Below are 12,723 nucleotides of genomic sequence, written 5' to 3' on the forward strand. Positions count from 1 at the left end.
TCACACCCTATGGACCAAAGTCCTTACAAGCCATCCCCTCTGGCTCTCCTCTCTCTCTCTGTGTGGTTCAGTTTCCACAACCAGCCACAACCATAAAGCCATCTCCTATCTGTAAGTCTCAATTAAACCCATGTCCACTTCTGTGCCTGGTGTGTTCTTCAGTCTTAAGGCTAAGCAGGGTTGGAACAATTGGCAAGTCAGCCAGGAGGCCAAAAAGCCACCAGCCACAATGGGCATGGGTCCTGAGAAGGGAGAATCCATAGGGGCAATCCCAAATTGTCCCATATCATCCATGTGAGGAGGGGTGGCTGCCCCCTTGGAAGAATGTGGGGACAGCCATGAGAGTATGAGAATGCCCTAGAAACTTCAACAAGGCTGCTTTTTTGCAACACGGAGTAGGACAATCAAATTTGGGTAAGAAGAAAAGGGACCACTAATAGTGGCAGCCATAGCATGTCCCCTTTTAGGAGCCTTGTGGATAGCTACTGGGGCAGAACAAGCGGCAAACGCTACTGTGCACCATTTAGAAGAGAAAGTAAAACTGGAAAGAGATATGCACCTTGCCCAGGCAGAAATGCTCTAACTGATCACCTGCTCCAAGAAGACAATCAGTTAGAGACTCTGGCATGCAGATATGCCTGAGTCAAAGGCTGTAAGTTGTCTCAGGCTCAAGTCCAGAGGATTTTAGCTACTCTGGGATGGGACACCAAAGCATACAACCCCATAGACTCCTCCTTGGAAGAGGAAGGGAAGGTAGAATGAGAGACGGAAAAGATGAACCCTGACAGGTGTGCCCCATAATACAACAGAAATGGAAGATGTCACAAGATCAACACCTGGGGCTCAGCAATTCCAGCCTTCTGAACAGAAACTACACATTACTGTGAGAGACTATACCATGGCAGAGTTGGACAATTTGGGGCAGTGGTATGGACAAAAATTCCAACTGGCTTCTGAAGTTATGGGACACCACAGCAGAGAGAATAGTGCTTTCAGGGATAAAGATGAGTAAATTGGTGTCTATTATCATCCGCCCTTCACTATGACATGCTTGTATGCTACCTTAGATAATGTGAGAACTGTCTCCTTATTGGTGTGGCTGATTGATGGGTGTAAGGCTGCATGGACTAATGAAGGGGATGCACTGCATCATACCCCCCCCCCATTGGCAAACTATGGAGGAGCTACAAGATGTTTTAAGGGGGCTGGGAATGAAACACACCATTTATGCCACAGCTTTCATAGGCCCTGACACTGAGGCTTTTACCGCAGGAATGAAAAATACGGTATTGCATACTACCTCCAACCATTATTATGGGCCCCTCATGTCTATCCTAACTCTGCTAGTAGGACAGCCCATTTCCCTTGCTGCCTAGGCCATAGCTGACCTCAGAGAGGTGGAGAGGCTGAGGAGAAGGGAGGTGGGAGTAAGGGCAATGGGAAAGGCTCCCCATGAATATGACAGCCCTAAGAAGGTATCCTGCAAGCAGATGTGGGCAGATCTCATAGCTGCAGGCACAGAAATAGAAACTTTAGATAAGCAACCTAATGAAGTCCTAGTAAAGCTATGGAGCAAACTGCCTGAGGGCCAGAGATTTACTAAGGTGAGTTCCTGACCCTCCGAGGGAGAAAGGAAGTCAGAGCCCTCTACTTCCTTGGAGGAGATGTGGCAAACCCCTTTCCCTCTTCTGTAGAGGGGAGGTCAAGATCCCTGGGTGCAAACCATACCTAGGGATCCCTGGGATTGCAGGCCACATGTAGAATTAACCACTTACTGATCCCCTACTAACCAACAGCAAGTGTTACACTAATAGATATGGGAACCTAATGTACTCTGATTTATGAAAATGTAGCCCAATTTAATGGACCTTAGCTGGCCATATATGACCATGGCAGAAAAACATTCAGAGCCAAACAGCATAATTTGATCTTGCAAATTGGAATATCGTACCCCCCCCCAAGTGTATATGGTATATATATCCCCTATACCAGAATATATATCTGTTGTGAGCATGGTAGACATGGTCTTTATCTTCCCAGTACTTATCATCCAACAGGGGAGAAAATGATTAAATAAATTAGTACAGTTTTTAACTAGTTTTTCATGTGATAAGTGTTATGAAGGAAAAATAGAGGATGCTTTCATAGTATCTTACATTAAGACCTAATTTAGGTCAAGGGACGTCATATGCAGTGCTTCCACTTCATCAGTGAGTCTCCAAACAAACTTTGAAAACACCTTCTCTTTCATCACCGGACTGCCTGGAAATTTGTTGAAACCCATAAGCCCTAAGTAATCAGCAAGATGATGAAATTTTGTCTTGATTTATCTTAGATTTAGGTACAAATGTAAGAGAGTGGTTGGCTTCTGTCCACATACTTTGAAATGAAAATTGGTAGGTGACTTGGGCAATGTAGCCACTTAATCTCGCTCAGTGATAGCCATCCGTACATCCTGCAAGCCCCATACAAAAGTGAAGCCCCTGCTTCTGTTTCTGGGGAAAATTGAGATAAAATAACACATTCTCAAGGTCATGTCATTGCACTGTTATCTGCTACATCTCACTGGTGAAGTTCCTGTCCCCTCCCTGACTGGTAGAGCAAGATAGCACACACCCAGGAAGCCCACAAATTCCTGGGACAGTGGCCACTCCCCTCTCCACTCTTACTTTTGTACCTCAATCCACTACAACCCACCTGCTGACGTGAGAATGGATCCATTTCTTTCCCCTGGGTTTGGACCTCCTCCACTATACTCCACACCCACTCACCATCCCTTTTCCTCCCATCTTGACCTACTGAGACTGGGAAGCTTGCTTTTGTTTTCACAAGTGAATCCATCAATTCATGCTTTCTACCCTAGAATTCCATCATTTTATCACCAAATATCCGTTGGAGCCAGGTTGACTTTCAGAGTTTTTCATGAGCTCTCCAGCCCTTAACTTTGGACAAAGCAAACACTTCCAAACATCCCATATGGACTTGCTAAAAAGATTTAGATAAACTTCATTTTCCGCATCTCTAAAATGCAAGCATTCAAGCCAACCTTTTCAGGAAAGTGGATGTGAGGAAGAACAAATAACCCACTTATAAATGCTCTGGACTTCTTCCTGAAGCACCATCTGGAGAGCCTCATGCAATAACCCCATCAATAAGATTGTGAGTTCTTTTGTGAGAAATGTCTTTTTCTAGGAGGCCAGAATTCCAGTCCATTAATAATTTATGGGTTTTGGCATGTTGCTTGAGTTCCTTCCGACTCAGTTTCTCTGCATTGTAAAATAAGATGAATAATATTGTCTAATAAACTTGTAGGAATAACTCTTAAAACAATTTTGTGCTCTTTAGAAGGAAAGACATTAGGATGATCTAAATTCTTTACATGTTTTTTGTTTGTTTGTTTTTGGCTATTGAATTAATTTGACTAGAGGACTGAGCTTTAAAACATCCAAGCAGAGAAATCAGCAAAGATGTGCATAGAAATTCACTGTGTTTCTTGGGTGTATCTGGTATGACTGTTCATTTTGATGTCAAGGATAAGCATTTCTCATCAGTATTTTTTTTTTTTTAATATGCTGCTTTTTTCTGAGGTTCCTGATGCAAAAAGCTAAATATTTGGGAATTCCTGGGTGTCTCTAGAGAAGAGCTTCTTTCCTTTCCCAGGCTTTCCAAAGCCATTCAAGGCCATTTGTCATTGAGATTGACCTTCCTGGAGAGGCAGAGAAGAGCTGAATCTCTGGGAATATGAGAGTTCTGTCCGGATGTCAGGAACTGGAGAGTATATGTGACTCAAGAAGTGTAGTCATCAGTGGTAGAGAAGAAGCTGAGGTTGCAAAACATGCCCCGGAAGGAAGGGAGCAGATGTTATACCTTCACTACCTCACTGTTCTGTAACAGGAAGACACCAATCCTATCCCTCTGGGCATTCAACATTCCACTCATAAACTCTCCTACCCAGAGACCCTCTCTGGCTCAGTTAATCAACTGTTTCAGAAACCAGTCCTGCCCCCATCCCAACCCATAGGACTTCCTAGTTTTCATGTGAAAGGTTTTTGATTCAGGAACTCCTGATGGCTCCCTGCTAAACCACTGATTTTTTTTTAAATGTTCTGCCCCCTAGCGCATTTGGCAGGACCCAGAATTCTGTTCTCTTGTGCTCCTTTCCATTTTCTTCATTGTAAGCCCCTCCCACCTCAAATAAACCCTAACTTGGGTTTAAGACCTTCCTGGAAGATGATTCTATAGCCTCCCTTTCTAGACCTTCACAACCCTCACTCTCATTCAAATGAGAGAAAAACTCTAAAGGCCTCGTTGTCCTTGCCCCCCAGCAGACCCTCATAAATCCACAGTGAGGTGTTTTTTTTTTTTAATTAAAGCGTCCAAATAATTAATGATCAACTCCATTTGTGCCATTGAAAACTCAAATGTCACACGGTTGAAAAGACCCAACCAAATAATTCAGTGTACCCTATAAAGCTTTAAAAAAAAAAAAAAAAAAAAAAAAAAGAGCCCAAGAGGCCTGCATGACTGGTTTCTGTGCTGTCTGAAAAGCTTGGTTGGGTTTTGGGCACTTGATTGGATTCCAGGAATAATGTGCCCAGAGCACAAAGGGCTCTTTTGATGTGTCTGTGCCATAGCTCCTCCCCCTTCCCCTCCTCACTTTACCTGGAATACACATTCTCCTTGTCTCCCAAGTTGGAAAAAATAACCCGTGGAAGAGAGGAAAAAACAGCAGAGGGGAAGTTGAGGGTGAGCAGGGGGAGGACTCTGTAGTTCTGAGTCTGAGTTTGGTTACTAAAGTCTGGTTATTCCAGAAGGAATGGAAGAAATGGAGTTTATATAATGTCTGTGACCAGACACTGGGAAAATGCAATGAAAAGAATGTCTGTTGTTTGAGTTTGATCCATTGAGCTATGGAAAATAGTGAGTCTCCAAGCAAAGGCTGGCTACTTGCAAAGAGTCAGAGCTACTGTTAACCAACCTGGGAACTCAACATGGATTTACACACCTAATTCAGGCAGAAAAACTCAGAGATAGTGAGTCTGGCCTGTTGAGTTTCTATCGGTACTAGAATATTCAAGAAAGATGAAGGGAAGACAGAGCCACCATTGTTAGAATGCCCTGAGAAAAGTGGCAGAGCCAGCTAAAGGCCTTTATTGTTTAAGTGTTGGCCCTGGGAGACAGAGGAGTAAGGCTCTAGCTTCAGCCTGGGGGATGCCCAGATTGACAGCAGAGGGCAGCGAGCTGTTGGTAGTAGAGGAGTAGCCACTCGAGGCCTTTCTGGGCTAACCTGAACAGACTGCTTTGTCCTTCTAGTCTCATTTTCCATATCTACAAAAGAGAAGAACTTAGACCACACCATCATTAGCTCTGAGACTTTCTCAGACTCTATTGCTGCCCCCAAATTTAATGGCTTAAGGCAACAATCTATTTATCTAGTCCTTTAATTTCCCTTAATAATATTTTATAGATACAGTGTATACATAGGCAACTTTCATTAGATTTATTAAAATTATATTTGCTATTTTTGTTGCTATTGTAAATGATATATATATATATATATGTATTTTTATTTTTAACTATTTGTTGCTGGTATATAAAAATACAATTAATTTTTGTAGAATGCAGTTGTATGCAGTAACCTCACCAAACTCATGTATTAATTCTAATAATTTACCTGTAGAGTCTCAGTCTGCCTTCTCCTCATCGGCTGTTAGCCAGAGAGATCACAGGGAAGATACTTGATGCATTTGTTAGGTTTCTTGGGTCGCAAGCAACAGAAGAGATGCTGGCTCACTGAAATGTAAAGTAGAATTTATTTTAAGGCTAGGGAGTAGTTAGTTCTGTGAGTTATGAAAAGTTGAGCTGTCAGACCTCAGGAAAGCACAGGCCCAGAATAACATTAGGGCCCAGGAACAATCAACTATCTCTGTCAGTATGAATCAACTCTGGATTTCCCTTGTGTCACTCCTTTTAAGATTCACTTGTGTCACTCCTTTTAAGATTCACATTCCTCAGAGAACAAGTCTTGTGCCTTTTTAGGTCCAGCCCCTGGCCATGTTGCCGGTTGATTTCCAGCCCCCCCCCCCCCAGACTGTATGCAATGCTGGAGAAGTTGTTCACCAAAGGAAACTCAGGGCTGATATAAGAAGAAGGAGGAGTTGATGCTGAAGAGGCAAAACAACACATGGCCACCAGGTGTGGTACTAATTATATCTTTCTGCCCCTCACCCGTCTCATCAGGTACACAGATTAGCACTTGAATGTTTTGTTGATAAAAGTGGTGATGGAGAAGATCACCATCTCAGACAGCCCTGTCATCCAATCTAGCCATCCAGAGCACTTGGGTTCATTGTCAGTGACCCACATTTATACATGAAAGTCGATCCTTTGCCTAGCTTGGCCTCCTGGGCTCCAGCAATTCCCTCTCTCCATTATAATGTGCTGTGATGCTGAAATCGGTTTGATTAATAACAAAATACATGTGCGTTCTATCTTGCTTTCTTGCCTCTATCTCCTGTCTCTTTCTAAGGGTGATGGTGTGTTTATTTTGCTGTGGTTACTTTGGAATAAAAGACCCAGTATTTATCCTGATACGATCAGAAACTACATTGAATTCTCTCTGCTTGCTGAACTGCTGGCTCTGGGCTTGAGCAAACAATGTATAAAAGCTGTTTGTGGGTTTCCTGGGTGTTTTTAATCCATAAGAAAATGGATCAAGGTCATAATGATCACTTTTCTTAAGGAAAGAATTACAGTGAAAATGAAGTGAGGTTAAAAGGCTCTTATCTTTGCCATCACTCATCTCCACCTTTATTTATGGCTCCATCTGATTTTCATTAGCACGCTGACAACCAGAGCTACAGACAGTTTCATCCACACTCCAACTACTGCCCTGATTTCCCTTCCAAGTTATGAAACCTAATCCAAACCATAGAGTTCCCGGGAAGCTACAAACTATAACTTTAAATTTCAGTTTAGAGTCCCCCAGGATGATTCCAGGAATCAAGTTGGGAGGGTCCTGGGAATCAGAAACCAAGCTACCACCTCCTTCCTCCCCTAAAAGGACCTGAGGACACTGGAAACAAAGCTCATTAAATGCCATTTTCACAACATCTCGACTGAGAGCAACTGCAGGAGACCATCTCGCCCATCCCCCTCCCGACAGCTGCTCTTAACTAATCCCAGGCAGAAAGAGGTGTCTCTTACTCCTCAAGACCGCTTCAAGGGCATTTCACAATTCCCCCAGGTCACCTGCTTCAAAATATAAAAACCGGATGCCAGGAAAATCTTCCTCATGTTCAAACACCAGTTCTTCCTTCAATTCAGACCATTTGGATAATTAAAGAATAAAATTGCAGAACCGAAAGAGATCTTAAATACCACTGAGTCCCGAAGCGATAACTGGTGACCCAGGGATTGAGGCGTATTTGACTAGACCCACAGAAAGTTTCATTTTTTAGTTTTGTATTCCTTGTCCACATAGCTGGCATCTTTAGAAAAATCAGAAGTTCTAGTGATGTTGCCCATATTCCCACAGCAACAATCAGAGTTGCGCCCTCCTCTTTAGACTAGGGGAGCGGAGCAGAAGACAATATCTTGGGTCCACCAAAGAACCCCGGCCAGCTCACCGCATTTACACTAAATGACCAGCTCCTATCGGCATTTGAGTTTGTGATCCCTGAATTTTACTGACAAGGAAACTGAGAACCAGAAAAATGATATGACTAAGGTCACCAGCTGTGCTGGTTTGAATGTATTGTGTCCCCCAAATGCCATTATCTTTGTGGTCTTGTGGGGCAGACGTTTTGGTGATGGTTAGATTTGCTTGGAATGTGCCCCACCCAGCTGTGGGTGGTGACTTTGGTGGGATACTCCCATGGAGGTGTGACCCCACCCATTCCAGGTGGGCCTTGATCAGTGGAGCCATATAAAACATGCTGACTGAAAGAGACTGAACGGAATGCAGCTGTGAGTGACGTTTTGAAGAGGAGCAAGCTTGCTAGAGAGGAATGTCCTGGGAGAAGCCATTTTGAAACCAGAACTTTGGAGCAGACGCCAGCCATGTGCCTTCCCAGCTAACAGAGGTTTTCCGGACACTATTTGCCATCCTCCAGTGAAGGTACCCGATTACTGATATGTTACCTTGGACACTTTATGGCCTTAAGATTGTAACTGTATAGCCAAATAAACTCCCTTTTTATAAAAGCCAATCCATCTCTGGTGTTTTGCATTCCGCAGCATTAGCAAACTAAAACACCAGCTATAGGTGTTACAAGAAGTAGAAGCCAGGATTTATGTCTCCTGGTCCAACATGCTTATCCTGGAGAGCATTGCTTTCAAGTTCTAGCCATGTTGACCTGGGGCAGCTGAAGAAGAGCAAACTAACCCTGACTGAATGAGAAAATTATACAAAGTGACATAATAAAAGTCAAAACCTTCAATTTTCATATTGTCTGATACACTTTTTGACAATATGACAACTTTGGGTCAGGTCAGCAGTATGTTGATAGAGGTATGTCCTATGGATCATCAAGGAAGGCAATCAACTAGCACCCAGTAAAGAGCAAAAGGAAGGTTTAATGGGAAGGCTTGGAAGACCCAAGCTTATTGAGGAACGTGTGTGTGTAGGTATGCATGTGGTTTGTTTTAGAGACAGTCCACAGTGCTTTTCACCCAGATAAAAAAAGAAAAGAACCAACCTGGTATGCCCATTTCCAACTCTGGAGCACAGCCTGGGAAAAACAGAGGGGTCTGAAAAAGAATATGAAGATCTTGAGGGTAATTTTGCCTATCAAGAACATTAAAAATATGATTCTGATCTAAGTATATATTGACATGAGTCTGTTAAATTCCAAGGGCAATTTTGTAAATATAAAAGTTGAATAGTATATTCCTCAAGAGACTTGTCAACTAGTTCTTTAGTATTATGCAGACACAGTCTAAAACTGTCTTTCAGTCTCTGAAGAGGGAGTGACCAGTGGGAAGAGTGAGAATTCTGTGTCAGCCCTTTCTTGCAACAAGAAAGAAAAAATACTAGGCTAAACATCAAGGCAACATCTTTAGCCTCAAAGTACCTGATCACTGCAGTCAGTTGAAGCTCTGAAGAGGCTGGCTATTACGTGGTCAAAACAGCTGAAGGATTAAGTGCAACATTCACAACCACCAGGTTTCAGCCAAGTATAGACCAAGCCTTTGAAATTGTTTCTGGCTGTGACTGTGACTCAACATGGGGAAAAGTAGCTTAAAGGGCTTTCGTATTTCCTGCCTGTAGTTCTTCACTCAGAACTAAGAAGGACTGGAGAAGGAATCCTTTCTAAGAGCAAAAGCATGACTTGAGTTTGACATATCCTAGTTTAGTTGGCATTTCAGTGAGTATAAATCCCTCTATTTCTACCAAGGAGACACTCACAATTGGGGTTCATGTGGAGGATAGTTCAGCTAATTGGACAAGTGGTGGGCAAAGATTTAGCCAAGAGTTCTTTCTCATGGTCAACTTGTTTTGAATAAAGCTTGGTGGCCCTTGGTGGTTACTGCATAAAACAAGTTGATTAACTTCCATTCCCATCATTCTTTCCCAGAGCTCACCAACTAGGGAGAAAGCACATTTACCACAACCACGACCCCCTTCTCCAACTTCTTTAGAAAATCAGAAAGAAGTTAAAAAGAGCATTCTGGAAGGGCCAGTTTACTTATCCTCCCTTTTGATCTTGGTTGGATGCCAGAAAGGCTTCCTAGCTGGAAAATTTTGTTCTTCTGATGGTGAAAACTTTTCTAAAGAAAGAAGGGGAACAATATATTTTTAGAACACAATATAAAATGGGGATGACGTTCTAGATCAGTAGGGGAAAAGAACAGACTATTCAACAAATAGTGCTGAGATAATTGTTTATGAATGTGAAAAAATAACTTTAATTGGATCCCTACATCTCCTCTTAAACAAAATTATAATTGATTAAAGGCATTAGACAAAGAAAACTTAAAATATTTTAGAAGAAATCATAGCATACCCTTTAAACCTTGGAGTAGGAAAGAATTTTTTAAAAATAAATTTAAAAACACTTTAAAGAACATGGATAAATTCACCTACATTATTAAAATAAAAATAAAAATTCAATACAACAAACGATCCCATTATAAAGAGAAAAAAATAAGTGATAGACTAGCAAAAGATATTTGCAGACATATAACTAACAGAAGATTATTATCCAGAATACATAAAGGATTCCAGAAAAGCAATAAGTAAAATGAAAGCAATCATAAAAGGGTTTAAACGCACGTAATATGAGTCCCAGAAGCAAAAGAGAAAGAGACTGGGGCAAAATAAATATTTGGAGAAATAATGGGCCAAAAAAACTCCCCAAATTTGGGGAAAGCCAGATATTTCAAATTCAAGCAGCTTAGCAAATCCCAAAAAGGATAAATTCAAAGAAAACCCTGCCTAGATATATCATATTCAAAATGCTGAAAACCACAGATAAAGAACAAATTTGAAAGCAGATAATGAAAAACAATGCCTTTTATGCAAGGAAACAACAACTCAAATGACAGTGGATTTCTCATCAGAACCACAAGTAGAACAGCATCCTTAAAGAGCTGAAAGGGAAAAAAATTAAAAACAAAAACTATTAATCCAGAATTCTATATCCAGCAAAAATGTCCTTCAAGGAATAAAGAGATTTTCAGATAATCTAAGAGAATTCATGGCTTGTACACCTGCCTTACCAAAAAAGCAAAAGGTAGTTCTTCAGACCAAAAGAACATGATACCAGACAAAACTTGGATATTCAGGAATGAACAAAACCTATTGAAAATGGGAAATATGTGATGTATAAGATAGGGTTCAATCAGAAGTGTGCACACGCGCACACACATATATACAGAGAGAGAGAGACAGAGATTTATTACAAAGAATTGGCTTATACTACTATGGGGTCTGGCTAAGCAAGTTCAAAGACAGGAAGGCAGATAATCAGGAAGAAAAGGTCACCAGCAGGCTGAAATTCCATGGGTTTAGAGTCTTTGAGCTCAAGACAAGTCCAAGCCCTTTTTCAGAGGACTCACCCAAAATAATCTCTCTTTTGATTCACCTAAAGTCAACCAGTTATAATTAGGGACTTCAATCACATCTACAAAATTCCTTCATGACAGCACCTGGATGAGTGTTTGACTACATAACTGGGAACAGTAGTTCAGGCTAAAGGAGTTGACACATCCAAAAGCCATCACATCTGGATGAATATATAACACTATTTTCTTTCCTGTTAAGCTCTTTAAAATACATAGAATTGCTTAAACTAAAAGTTTTAACATGAGTGGGGATTTCAATGTGTGGAAATGTAATATATATGACATCTGTGACACAAAGGATAATGGGTATGGAGCAAAGAAACCTATGGGGTTGCCAAGTCTTTACATTTTACATGAGTGGTAATATTAACTTTTAGTAGACTGAAAGGTTTATATATAACATTAGTATATATTGTAATATAATATATATACAATGTATATATAGTAATCCTTAGAAAAACCACTAAAAATATACAAAGATGTGTAGCTAAAAAGTCAATAGATAAATTTAAATGGAATAATAAAAAAATTACTCAAATAATTCAAAACAAGGCAGGAAAAGGAGAACAGAAGAACAAAAAACAGATAATACAATAAAATAGATCTAAATTCAACCACATTACTAAATACATTTAAATGTTATTGATCTAAGGATCCCAAATAAAAGGAGAGATTATCAGAGGAGATAAAAAAGCAAGACTCAAGTATGCTGCCTGTAAGAGACACACTTAAAAATATAAAGATGCATATAGGTTGAAAATGAATAAATGGAAAAATATATACTATGCAAACATTAAACATGAGAAGACTGGAGTGACTATATTGATATCAGCTAAAACAGACTGCAAGATCAAGAGTACAACTAGGGATAAATATCATAAAAGGGGAAGGGGAAATTTACCTGGAAGACATAATTATAAATGTGTACGTACCTAATAACGAGTCTCATGATATATAAATCAAAACTTGACAGAATTAGACAGAAAAATAGACAATTCTAAAATCATAATTAATTTTAATTCCCCTCTCAGCAATTGATAGAATAACCAGACAAAAACATCAGTAAAGACACAGAAGATCTGAACATTGCTATTAACAACCTTGATCTAATTAATATTTATAGAACTCTACATCCAACATGTGCAGAATGCACATTCTTTTCAAGAGCACATGGTTCACTCAGTAAGATATACCATATACTGTGCCATAAAACAAGTATCAATAAGTGCAAAAGGAATGAAATCATCACCAGGGAAATTAGAAAATATTTTAACTGAGTAATAATGAAAATATAACATCAAAATTTGTGAGATGCACGTATAACAGTGCTTAAAGGGAAAATTTCAGCTTAAAATGCTTATATGATTAAAAAAAAAAAAAAGATTTAAAATCAATGACCTAAGATTCTACCTTAGGAAGTTAGAAAAAGAAGAACAAATTAAGTCCAAAGTAAGTAGAAGAAATGAAATAATAAAGTTAAGAATAGAAATCAATGAAACTGAAAACAGTTAACAGAAAAAATTTAACAAAGCCAAAAGCTGGTTCTTTGAAAATAACAACAAATTGACAAACTCCTAGCTAGAGTGATCAAGATAAAAAAAAAAGAAAGAATACATAGCATCAAAGGAATAAAAAAAAAAAAATTGGTATCACCAC

This window comes from Choloepus didactylus, chromosome 9 (genome assembly GCF_015220235.1).
Source record: "Choloepus didactylus isolate mChoDid1 chromosome 9, mChoDid1.pri, whole genome shotgun sequence".
NCBI classification, from domain to species: domain Eukaryota; kingdom Metazoa; phylum Chordata; class Mammalia; order Pilosa; family Megalonychidae; genus Choloepus; species Choloepus didactylus.